This window comes from Micromys minutus, assembly GCF_963924665.1.
Source record: "Micromys minutus genome assembly, chromosome: 5".
Taxonomy (NCBI): domain Eukaryota; kingdom Metazoa; phylum Chordata; class Mammalia; order Rodentia; family Muridae; genus Micromys; species Micromys minutus.
The window spans coordinates 10,075,786-10,089,258 of record NC_137974.1 but is presented as its reverse complement, the minus strand read 5'-3'; the positions used below and the strand labels follow the sequence as shown (position 1 = coordinate 10,089,258).

The 13,473-nt window shown below is 35.2% G+C and overlaps 1 pseudogene across 1 annotated transcript; it reads left to right on the top strand.

Annotated features, from left to right (window-relative positions):
- The first annotated feature begins 12,150 nt into the window (after positions 1-12,150).
- Positions 12,151-13,167, top strand: LOC308420947 (etoposide-induced protein 2.4 homolog; annotated as a pseudogene). The gene has a single exon. The product of its transcript is annotated as an etoposide-induced protein 2.4 homolog (transcript).
- Positions 13,168-13,473: the final 306 nt, after the last annotated feature.

The window sequence follows — 13,473 nt, the reverse complement described above, 5'->3', positions numbered from 1 at the left end:
ATACATTTTTTTTTATGTTTCACTGTTCAATTTTGTTGAGAGAGTTTCTTTCATTGAATAAGAGATCTTTTCTGTTTTTTGAAACTTGAATGTAGACCATCATACATTTACTATATTCCTCTATTTCTCTCTTCTTTCCTCTCATTTTAGCATTGGCATGTTATAAATGAGTAAACAATTCAGAAATCACATTCTACTATTTGCACTGTGACCCTCTTTCGTATTTAAATTCTGACTCTTAGATAAGCTGTAAACACATGCAGAGAAATTTGGGAAGGAGATGAACTAATTGTAGTCTTATAAGGTACAATGAGGGAAAACATGAACTTGGGACATATTGGAATATGTCCCAGATTTTCTAAATAAAGTCAGGTAAAGAAGAATCACCAAGGAGTACTAAAAAGAAAAAAATCAGTGTAATGCATATTTTGTGCTCACATGTCTGTATAAAAATATTTCTGACTGAATATATTACAAGATATTCAACATAGTAAATTTAGCCTGTAAACTTTAAGATATATAATGGGGAGGTCTTAAGTTATTATTTTTTATATTTATGAAATAGTTTTATTACCTTCCACAATTAAAGCATTTTACATTTTTAATTTTTCACCATTACTTTTATACCACCTATATTCTAATAGCTTCCTCTCTGTGACATGTATGCTATTATCATGTGACTTGAAGTGCACATCTGGCATGTACTTGTGAATATTGCTGTTGATATCTCTGGCCATTGACAGGCTGATGGTAGAGAGAACTTCCTTTTCTTTTTACCCTGTTTTTTTTGTGAAATCTTCTTTGTCAATGTACTCATTAAACACACTCTTCTACATAATATTAAACTGCAATTACATCTTTGAACTTCTTTGTGAATTGACAGATCTTATAAAATCTGTTCTCTCCATTAGTCATCACAATTAAATATGACAAGTTGAAATGGTACTTTCTTACTTTGTGTTTGATTTTAGACATGCCTATAAAATCTATAGGCAATAGATTTTTTAAGAATTTTCTTGATTTCTGTGGTTTTCCAGGTTATGCACTCATAACTGAACACTGGAGTTAGAGGCCACAGACAAGAAAGAACAGGTTGCAACTTAATATATGGATATGGGTTACTTCAACTATACATATCTATCTATCTATCTATCTATCTATCATCTATCTATCTACCTATCTATCTATATAGATATAGATATATATACACATCTATTATATGTAGAATCTATTATATGTAGAATCCATGTTGTTTATTTATAGATGAAGAATAATTTTGAAGAATTAAGTTGTGACAGTGACCTAGCTACTGTGAATACAACATCAGTGATCACAGTTGAACAACTCTCAGTCTGTTGAGGTAAAATAAAATGTTGATCAGCAGCTATCAGTTCCTTTGCATTCTTACTCTTTGCAGATCTGCAGGAGGTGCTCCAGTGGGGAGTTGCCCACCCCAGCTGCTTCTCTGCCATGTGGTCCACAAGCCACCCTCTCCAGGCCGTTTCTCTGCCAGCTGGAAACTTTGCTTACATTCCCACAGCCTGGTAAAATCATGACTCAATAATCAATAATTTATCAATCAGATTTTTATGTTAAATTCTCAATCCACAATACATTCACAAAAAAGTTTACAACTAGTTGGCAAAGATATAAACCACCCACCTATATAAGACAAATTGACCTATAGAAATCCTTAAAAATATTTATGTCTACCTATCGCCAATTAAGATCCTCCTTTTCTGGCTCCATCTTAATCCTAACTCCTTCCTCCTCTCTCCTGCCTTACACAATCTCTGTTCCAGCCCCAGTCTCTACTGCCTAATAACATATCACCTTGACATCAACCTACATCTCTGGAGGAGAATATCTAGGTTGTTTGGCATATGCCAACAAGTGGCATAACTGAGTGAGCTTGTAGATTTGTTTTTATTTATTTTCTAATTTTTAAAACCACTTTCTGGACTGGCTGAACATGTTTCCAATTCTTCGAGAGAACAAGGTTCCTTTTTACTCAGATCCACACCAATGCTTGCTATTAGTTGCTTTTTTGTCTTAATTCTTCTGAAGATGAAATTCCCAATTATTTTTAACCTGAATTTCCCTAACTAGAAGTAACTCTTTTGCAAATTTACATTAAAATTTGTCACTGGTTAAAAAAAATATTAGTGAGATAAATGGTTAATTTGCCAAAATCTGTATGAGATTCCTTAAATGCTTTTATTTATTATTTCTCTTTTAATAATGAAATAGCTTAGTGTTTATACAATGTAGAATAGATGTACTAATTAAACATTTTTAATACTTACCACATTTTGTTAAAAGATGCCGTTTTTGTTATTACTTTTTATTCCTTTATAATTCAGTCATTTCCCACTTTCAGGTCCATTAACATTGCAGTTAATCATCCCATTCCTATCCCACCCCAAGTTTTCAAGATGTCACCCCTCTATCTCCAGGCCTCCCCCCTTGGGACCTTAAGTTTCTTGAGAGCTAGGCACATCTTCTCCCCTGAGGCCAGACCTGGCAGTTCTCTGCTATATGTGTGTTTGAGATCTTGGGCCAGCTCATGTATAGCTGCCTGGTTGGTGGCTCTGTTTTTGAGAGATCTCAGGGTTAGGGTTAGTTGAGTTGCTGATCTTCCAGTTGCCCTCCTCCTGAGATTTACAGCCTTTTCTTAATTGAAGCACAGGTTTCTCTTGTATCTGCATCTGTCAGAGACAGCTGCTTATTAAGGCCTCTCACAGAATAGCCATGCTAGGCTCCTGTCTGTAAGCACACCATAGCATCAGTAATAGTTATTAGGCCAGTTACTAGACTTCCTTTTCCTCAGCCTCGTCTCCAATTTGTCTCTGCAGTTCTTTTAGACAGGTACAATTCTGTGTCAAAGGTTTTAACTGTGGAATGGCTACCCCATCCCTCTACTTGATGCCATGACTTTCTACTTAAGGTCTTTTCAACGTATGATGCCATATGTAACATGTAAACATGCTTTAAGTCTGATGGAGAATGGATTTTTAATGACTTAAGACTTTGATAGAGTTGTATTCCTCTCATAGTCAAGATGTTTAAACAACACAAACCAAAATAGAGCAGATACAATCCACACTCATAAAGTATGAAGGATGGATGTGTGCTGCAGATGGAAAGTGAATTTCAAAAGAGTTCAAATTCCCAAACTTGGAAATAGTTATTGTTATGGATCGTACAGCTATTATAAAAATGAGTTCATCTTCATGTGGAATGTCTTTTACAAGCTTCAAATATATTTTTTTTGGCCCTTGATTTAAAACAAGGTAGGGAAATTAGGTAAATAAACATTATTATAAAAGCCAGAAAAATGACTATGGCTTACATACACATTCTATATCCACTAATTTTACTTTAATTTTGGCAGGCCAGTGTTGTTTAGAAACCTATAACTAGGTTAAATATGAGACTAGAATACTATTAGATATGTATATGCACATAGTGCCAAAAAATACGTTGTGAATACAGTCTCTAGAATTTGGTAGAGAGCAATATTTAACATTTTCTTTTGCATTCATGTATTTGTACTACGTAATAGCTGTGCGGAGCAAAGATCAGCTGCCTAGAAAGCTCAACAGTAGAACTATTCGACTGCAAAGTGCAAAAGCTGTTAACTTTTTATTTGGTTTATTCATGACCACCTGTTGTAAGTATATGCTACCTGCACTGTGGCTGCTAAAATTTGGAGCACCATATGTGAACTGTATTGGAAGAAATTAAAACCTGGTGAACAAATGGGAACCATGGTATTAATGCTGAAGTTTCTGTCCAAGTCTAGGGGGAAAATACAATGATATTCTATTTGAATTCTACATGCCATATATCCTGGATTTTTAAACCGTAGCCTTTACAAAAGTAGTGATAATGGAAATACATGTAAAACTGAATTAAGTTCAAGTGTGAAAAGTGATATTTAAAACCTCACTGATCCAACATTCTAAATCAACCCTACTTTCAGGAAAAGTTCTTTTAAATTATTGCTTTACTTTTTATTTCAATGAACTCCCTCTCTCACATCAAGTACAAAACCCTGAAGGGTTCTATACACTTCTATGTCAGCATACAAATGCAGACATTCTTATCAAAGCTTCCACATAATGTTCCAGTACTAAGCTATACCTGATCTTCCTTCCAGGGTTCAGAAGCCTGTAGAGGAGAAGACATAGCTTGAAGTTGGCCATTGACTGTCTTTAATCTCTGGAGAACTTACTTTGCAAAGTTTACATGCTCTAAACATCTTCACTTATGTTGGTGAGACTTCAAAGATTATAATTTCTCTTAAAGTGGCCTTTGGTTTTCTGCAGTGTCATATCACACACACACACACACACACACACACACACACACACACACACACAGCAGATGGATGAATGACTTCATGTTTTTGTTGTCCTTAGTGACCACACTAACTAAACAAACTGAAGCTATTTGGGTGAGTATCACAAAGCTTTTCCTCCTGGCAACATAATAGCTGGTTTATTTTTAAAAGACAATAAGAAAACCTCTCATACAAATATAGGAAGGCATCAAGCTCTTTCTGAATTAGTTACCATTCTGTAAAGTTTTTCAATATATTGTATATTAATATATTGTACCCTTTGTTCAGTTTTCCATAAAATCACACATTTCTTGATCAGAGTTTAGTTATAAATAAGGCCAACTAAAAATTGTGTGCCAATTTCTTACTTAAAGCGATATTTCAAAGAATAGTTTCAAGATTTATTTTATTATCTTTCAGTGTGTTTTTGTGTGGGTATATGCGTGTACACGTGTGTGTGCATACACATACATTTACATGTATGAATGCATGTGGGTTTGCTTGTGTCAATACATATGTATATACAACATGCACCAATTCCTGCTGGAGCTCAGATTATAGGTAGTTGTAAGATACCTGCAATCTGTATTTGTAAAGGATCTCAAGCCCTTACCAGGGACCATCAGAGCTCCTAGCTACCAAGCCAATGGTATAAAACAATTTAGATTTCTTTTTTATTTTCTTGTGATCACTAAAATAATCCTGAGTAAATTTCATTTGGAAACAATTGCATATGTGAAAATTTAAATTTACTCTGAAATATTATTTACAGAAACTTTTAAATGGCAAAAAATAGAATTTGTTAGACCTGTGAAATCAAATATTTTGCATATAAATGGAGTGTTATGAAAATGTTTGGCCCAGGGATTAGAAAATTAGGAAATGTGGCCTTGTTGGAGTAGGTGTGGCCTTGTTGAAGGAAGTGAGTCACTATGGCCATGGCTTTTGAGACCCTCCTCCAGGTGCCTGGAAGTTAGTAGTCTGCTCCTGGCTTCCTTTGGACAAAGATGTATAAACTCTCTGCTCCTCTTCCTCCATACCAGTATAGATGCTTAGAATTTATTTGGTCATGGGATATCTTCACAGCAATAAAAATCCAAATAAACACACACACACATACACACACACACACACACACACACACACACAAACACACACACCCAGTTTACATGTGCATAGACATATGCACGTTTGGGAATTTTTTGTCTTTTGTACATGTGTCAGGTGACCAGAAGTTAGAATTGATTGTCTTTTCCTTTAACCATTATTAATTTCTTTCTTTTCCTTTTCTATTATCTTCTTTTTTTTTTACATTTTTTAAAATACTATCTCTCACTGAATACTGGCTTTCCAAGAATAGCTACCCAGTGAGCTGCAGGACACTCCTGTTCTGTGTTCTGAGGCCTGAGATCATAGGTATGAACTGTTTATACTCAATATTTGTAGTATATTTTGTGAGTTTAAATTTTCATTACTATGCTTGGTTAGAAAGTTCTTTAATGAATGGGTTCCCTTTTCAAGCTCTATATTATTTTTCTGTAGGGTTTCACATTCAGTTGGTTAGAATACTTATTCAAATTTTAGGTATATTATGAATAATTAATTAATAGCATCAAGGAAAGAGATTCATGTATAGTATTTAAACAAAAATTCTGATGTTCTATATAAAGTCTTTGAAATAAACCTTATAATCTATAAAACTTGAAACTTAATTTCTATTTGTTTGAATAATCTGGTAAATAATGTAAGTGTAAGGAAAAGTGATAAAATAATATGTCCTAGAGTTATTCTATCTCACTGGCCAAATTATTATCCTACCTTATCCTTTATACCATCTGAATTCAAAGTGGATCATATTGACCTAAGGAAAAATGATTATTCATAGTTGCTCCTTCCTTTTATGGAATAAAAGTTTGCCAATTTACAAGAGGAACTGTAATTCACAACTGGGAAGCAAGTTTATGCTGTTGGACATGATAATGTTCTGCCTAAAGTATTATAAAATTTCGACGATGTGTAGAAAAAGTCTGATAAGATACACAATAATAACATCAGTCTGTTGCTTTAATTTCAATATAACTAATTAACTTAACGAAAGGAAAAAAGTAACTATAGCAACAATTAGCAATTCACTTGGTAGAGCTAATCTGAGCATGTTTTTAACATTATTGAAGATTGGTTTTGGGCCTGGTACCATCTCTGTTTTTCTTAATAATTCTTGCAAACTGTCTACTCATATCTCTGAGAACATTTGGTTAAGATGCATACTCGCTCATATATACTGTTATGATACTAAGTTTGCTAGGTGAAAAGTTTCCAAGGTTGCATGATGTATCTTGTATTAATATAAAACAAAACAGCTTATATGTGATAGCATATGCCTTTAATCTCAGTGCTTGGGATGCAGAGCCAGGCAGATCTCTATATGTTCAGGCAGCTCAAGAGAGCTTCAGGCCAACTAAGGTTTCCATGGGAAAACAGAAACAAACAAATAAAACAAAAAAGCATGACAAAACATTAACAATTAAAACCAACAGAACTTGGAACTCTCATAAATCCTTAAAGTGTTAAACAAATAATGACATTTATTACAGATTTTTAAATTAAAACATGCTATTTGTATTAACATATAATGTTTTGTTGCTATTTTAATTAATTTTTATTTACAGAATTTGTCTTTTTTCAAAATATGCTGATATATTAATGAATTTATTACTGCTATTTTTAAATCAATTATAATCCTATACAAAATTAGTACTTTGAATTTCTAGAAGTAAATACACACACACACATACGCACACACACACACACACACACACACACACATATCCTTATGAGACTAAACTTCACTAGAGGTTTTACTAAGTAGAAGTATCTAAAATGCTCCAAAGCATCAGGAACACTAGGCTAGCCTGAATACTCACTAGTAGTATGTACATTTAGGATAATATTTACTTTTATTGGTACCCCTAGAATATTTATACTTCATTTCAAAATACTAGCTCTGCATAGTCATTTGGGGCTAGCGATTACCACAGGTTTGCTGTGGAATAGGATAAAAAGTTGACTAGGGCAGTCAAATCCCTTTCCCTAGATTAATGTACCTACTTGGTGCAGAAAAGCAGAACCTGGCTCCTCTCTGGTTGTGAATGCAGCACACCGACTTGCCATGTTGTGGGTTCTGTACTTTAAAAGTGGAGCAGGCAGCAGATGGAACCCCATGTGTTAAAAACCAATCTCTGAATGCTGAAGGTTTTTTTTTTTTTTCTGTTCTGAAAAGATCACTATAATTACATACACTATTTTGGTTAGTTCTTAGGATGAAAAAAAAAATACAAGTATGTCAAAAACTACTTCCAATTTTATTTTATTATTAAATCATATGACATTCCTGAAGAAACTTGACCCCATTAATGACATTAAGCAATTGGAAGTTCTATGCCTAAGTATATTTTTCTATTGAACTAATGTATTAAGCTGAATAAAATACAAATATATAGCTGAGTTACTTCAATGAGAATTCACTGTAAGCTTGGTGAAAAATGGCCCTTAAACTGCCCAGACTAGGAAAAAATCTAAATACCACAGAAACAGAGGACAGGATATAGAAATGCTCAGCAAATATGTGTTAGATGATATGTTTATAAAACTGTGTAAATGTTGAAACTTTAAGAAATATGATTAGCACATTTTCAGCTCAATATTTTTATTTATTTTAGTATATTTTTAAAGCAATGTACATAAACTGCCAATATCTTGTTTGGTGCAATTTGTCTAAAACTTAAAATAACAAAATAAGTAGTTGATATATTTTCTGAAAGCTCTCAAGAGAAAAATGGATAATAAGAATATGGTATATAAACACAGCCGAACAGTATTCAACTGTAACAGAATGTAAAGCCATGAAATGTGCAAGTACATGGGTGGACGTACAAATATTACACTGATTGAGGAAGCATGGACTCCAAAAGACAGAGACACATATGCTTTCTCATCACATCTCAGGTACATATGAATATACAACATGGAAACCTAGAATAAAAAGAGAAATGGCATCATGTAGGTGATCGGAAACATGAGAATGAGAAGAAATCCCCAATTGAGAAGGAGAGTCAATAAAGACAGAGGATGATGGGGGACAATTAACACCAAAGTTTTATGATAAAACCCCATGAAATCATTTTAGTTTATATTTACCTAGAATTATATACTGTACATATATTTATGTGCATATTCATTTACAAACATTAATTAATGTGTGTGTGTATCACATATACATAGAATTCATACCGCATATAATAGTCATATACATGAAAAGCATTAAAGGCAGAAGGGCTGACAACATGACAATGTTCCCTACAGAAGCCACAGATTAATTTTAAAAACAAAATAAACAAATAAACACACAACCAGAAACCGAAATTCAGAACCAGGCAAAAGCAAAGCAAAGAACACAAAGTATCCCATTGAATCATCATTTCTAACTCCAGGAAGCTAAGGATTGTTGGTGGATGGAGATTCACCCTTTCCCAAGGACAAGTCCTCTTACTGATTGCCTAATTCACTCACAGTGGTCAGCTTTGAAATAAACATACAGAAACATGTCTCTACGGAAATATGTATAATAGCAATCAAAAAGTTCTAACCTTGAGCGTGTGGGGGATGGGAAGGACCAGTTAGCTGGGAGACATTAGCTGGGATAGTACACAGACAGGAAAGAAAAAGATGACAGTGAGGTAATTCTACTTAAAAGTAGTTAGACTAATGGTTTAAGTGTTCATTGTTATACCCATAAAAATTCATGTCTTCCCTGTTATGTGTAATTTGATTTAGAAGCAATTTTTCAGTAGCAGAAGTTAAGCATACATTTGATATTTCTAAGAAAATTGATGTGCAAATGACATATGACTTTATTGCATATGCTTTATCCTAGGAAAAAATTTAATTTAGTGTTTCTGAATTGTTTTTCTGTCTGATAATATAGAACAAGTGGATTTTTTATGATAAGAATGAATTATATATCACACATATGTATGTTATTTTGTGACTAAGTATAAATTATTACATATCAGTGTTGAAAACCATATATTAATCACACTATAACCTCTAACTCTTAGCATTTTAATGTCTTCAATTTTAATTTACTTTTTGCTCTAAAATATTTTTATAAAAAATCATTTATGTATATGTATAATTTTATATACTATAAATATATATATTATATATGTATAATTTTAAAACCAAACAGTGTTAGTTTAGAGATAGCATCAATTTTATGTTTTTACGATGGGTTCATTGGAAAGTTGGAAGTTTTGAGATGGCATATGGAATTGGTGTATAATTAGTAGAGGAAGCTGTGACAAGTCTGCTTTACATTAAGAGTGCTATTATCCCACTCAGTGTTTTTGTGTTCATCTGCCCGTCAACAAGATGTGATATGTGCTCAGAAGAGGGAAGTAAATCTCTCATCCTATGAACCTATTATGAGAGGTGCTTTATTGAAACAGCAACTATTTTATTAAAAAACTATTGAGTTGAAATTGGTGATATTTTATCTATAATCCTGAAAATTTAAGAAAATTTGGAAACGCAAGCTTATTTAGCCTGCATGCATTAAAATTCAACAAATTTACTGATTCAAAGAAATGTTTCTCAGTTTATTAGAATTTGAAAATACCCAGTTGTTGAATATTATAGCCATCTATGAACAATCAAAAGGCAACTGAAAGTCAATGTACTTGTGGATAAGACATAGTGAACACTTTGAACAACCAAGAAATATGATGGTAAATTTGCCATTGTTTAAATGTTAGGGTTAGATTTTGTATATTTATAGATGTGACTATATTATCTACTAAATATCATTTGTTCTCTCTTCATCTCTTTATCTTATTTCAAAAGTTTGTTGTTTTTCTTATTTTTATTGAATAACTTTGTACAAAAGTTACTTTATTTTGTGTAAAGATTTAATGTTTAATATTATATTTCAGAGAACATGTAAGTACACAAATATTTAGTAATAAATAAATGTGTAAACATATGTGTATGCATATGTGTATTCACATTTATGTAGAGAGAGAGAGGGAGAGAGAGAGAGAGAGAGAGAGAGAGAGAGAGAGAGAGAGAGAGAGAGAGAGAGAGAGAAGTGATGAAGAGATACAGAGACTCAAAAAGAGGGAGATACAGAGGTGGGCGAGACTAGAAGAACTGATAGAGCTGCATTCTCAGAGAAAGCTAGTAGACTAGTTATTAGACAGTTGGATCAGAATGTTGTTTGGAGATCTTTTGTTTTTAGAATCACTGGTTTATCTGTTTAACAAGCTAAGACAGACCCCTGGTATAGAGAGTAATCTGATTCATATAACCAAAGCCTACAATTTAATTGTCAATCACATGTGATAAAAAAACTTTTACAGTGGTATGTAAACAGATTTATAGAAGTAAGTTTTAATCACTAGATGTAATTTTCATCACAGAGGCTTACTACTGAATAATCTTGCCCTTTCTAGTTCATTCTAAACTAAGTGGTTGGTTGAGCCAAGCTATTTTGGTTAAAAATCTCCTCTCCAAGCTGATAAACTAAGTATTCTTTCTTCACCTCACTACATAGATCTACTTGGAAAAATGCCTTTAAAAAAAAAAACAAACTGAACTTCACTGACCATATTTAACTTATTTGAACTGAGTTCACTGAACTGCCCTCCACTCAGACTCACTCTGTAGAGATCTTAAGTAACCTCTCTTTCCTGTGTTTGCTTGTGAGTTTTGGGCATGTACTATCTCTGACTCATTGTGTCAAATCTTTCTCTGATTCATCACTTTGTCTGGCCCTCAATTGCTAGTTTCAAATATCGCTGTTACCCTTAGCAGACTATCTTTACCTTCATTGTGTTAAGGGTGTGCAGGTATCCCAGCCACAGAGATTAAAGTGGTATCATTTCAGCAGGCTCACATAGACCTAGCAAGATTTTGGATATGATCCCTTACTACAGCATCCATGTTGCTTGATTAAAATTCCTATACACAGCTCGGTGAATCAGGGAGATAACATGAACATTATAAAAGAGCATAATATTCAGAGTCAAATGTATCACTGACCAGCTAAGTCCAGCATGAGTGGTAATAGACATATTTATAAAATTCACTTCTCATTTGGCAAAATATCCCCCCCCCCCCATAATCTCTTCTTCATCAGTTACTTATTTCACTCTTTAAATTAAACAGTGACCTTTTAGGACTTGTAAATTTTGTGAGAGAGTTGGACTTCCTTTTACTTTCCTCCGTGGTCTCATCTCAATGGTTTTTCCTTCCAAGATTGAGAAAATACACACCACCAACCTTAAATTCTGTCATACAATATCTCCAAGAATTCTTTTCTACTGAACACTTTAGACTGTGCCTCAGGCTCAGGGAACATTTATTTTCAAATTTTCAGAAGTATGAATGTCCAAGACTATATGTTTATACGCCTAATTTTTGATAAATATTTCTTCCTTGATTTTTAATTCCAAAGCCACAGATTTAATACAAGTTGGAAAATTGGCATGAGAGTATAAATCAAATATACCAACAGATTCCTTCAACACCTCATGAAGAGAAACAGAGGTCATTATTTTATAGTATAAAAAAATATCCTAGCGGGGCGCAGCCCCGGCTCTCCAAGCGCCGGGGAGCGGGCAGCCGGGCGCTGAGCAGGCGAACCGAGAGTCGGTGGGCGAGCGCCCGGGCTGGAGTCGCAGCAATAGGGTTGTGGGGCCCTCCATGATGTCCCTCTGTCTGTAATTGATAGTCTGGGCAGTGAAGAGATGGCTGACAGTGTCAAAACCTTTCTGCAGGACCTTGGCAGGGGGAATCAAAGACTCCATCTGGGGAATCTGTACCATCTCAAAGCTAGATGCGCGGATCCAGCAGAAGCGAAAGGAGCAGCTTCCGAAGAAGGGCAAGTAGCTCTCCCAGAGGAGAGCCCAGAGTGTAGAGCGGAAGCAAGAGAGTGAGCCACGCATTGTTAGTAGAATTTTCCAGTGTTGTGCTTGGAACGGTGGAGTATTCTGTTTCGGTCTCCTCCTGTTTTATCGAGTATTTATTCCTGTGCTTCAGTCAGTAACAGCACGATTATTGGTGATCCGTCACTACATGGAGATGTTTGGTCATGGCTGGAATTCTTCCTCACGTGAATTTTCAGTGCTCTTTGAGTGCTCCCCCTGTTTGTGCTCACCAAAGTTGTGAATGCCATTTGGTTCCAAGATATAGCTGACTTGGCATTTGAGGTATCAGGGAGGAAACCTCATCCATTCCCCAGTGTCAGCAAAACAATTGCTGACATGCTCTTCAACCTTTTGCTACAGGCTCTTTTCCTTATTCAGGGGATGTCTGTGAGTCTCTTCCACATCTATCTTGTGGGTCAGCTCCTCAATTTGCTGCACATGTCTCTTCTCTATTCACTGTACTGCTTTGAATACCGTTGGTTCAACAAAGGAATTGAAATGCACCAGCGATTGTCAAACATAGAAAGGAACTGGCCTCACTACTTTGGGTTTGGCTTGCCCTTGGCTTTTCTCAGAGCAATGCAATCCTCCTGCATCATCAGTGGCTGCCTCTTTTCTATCCTATTTCCTTTATTCATCATCAGCGCTAATGAAGCAAAGACCCCTGGAAAAGCATATCTTTTCCAGTTGCGCCTCTTCTCCTTGGTGGTCTTTTTAAGCAACATTTTCCACAAGACGGTCTACATGCAGTCAGCCCTGAGCAGTTCATCCTCTGCAGAGAAATTCCCTTCCCCACATCCTTCTCCTGCCAAACTGAAAGTTGCTGCAGGTCACTGAGTCCTGCTGTCAAAGAGACGGGTGGGACTGGGTGGAGGGTGTGGCAGCTCTTTTCTCTGTCCCCCCCCCCTGCCATGGAAGACAGGACCCACTGCCAAGGGCCCTCTGCAGTTTCCCTTGTCTTTGAATTGGAATCTTCCTGACTCCAGTATGTGGATTTTTACTACCACCCTAGGTCTGGAAGGACCAGAGTATTCCACCTGTTTTTTAGCTTTTGCCAGCTCCTGTGCCTGGACTGATCTGAGTTCTTTTCCCTCCTTTCCTTGTGTCATTTACCCTCCCACTTCCTCCTGCCTTCCAGCACCC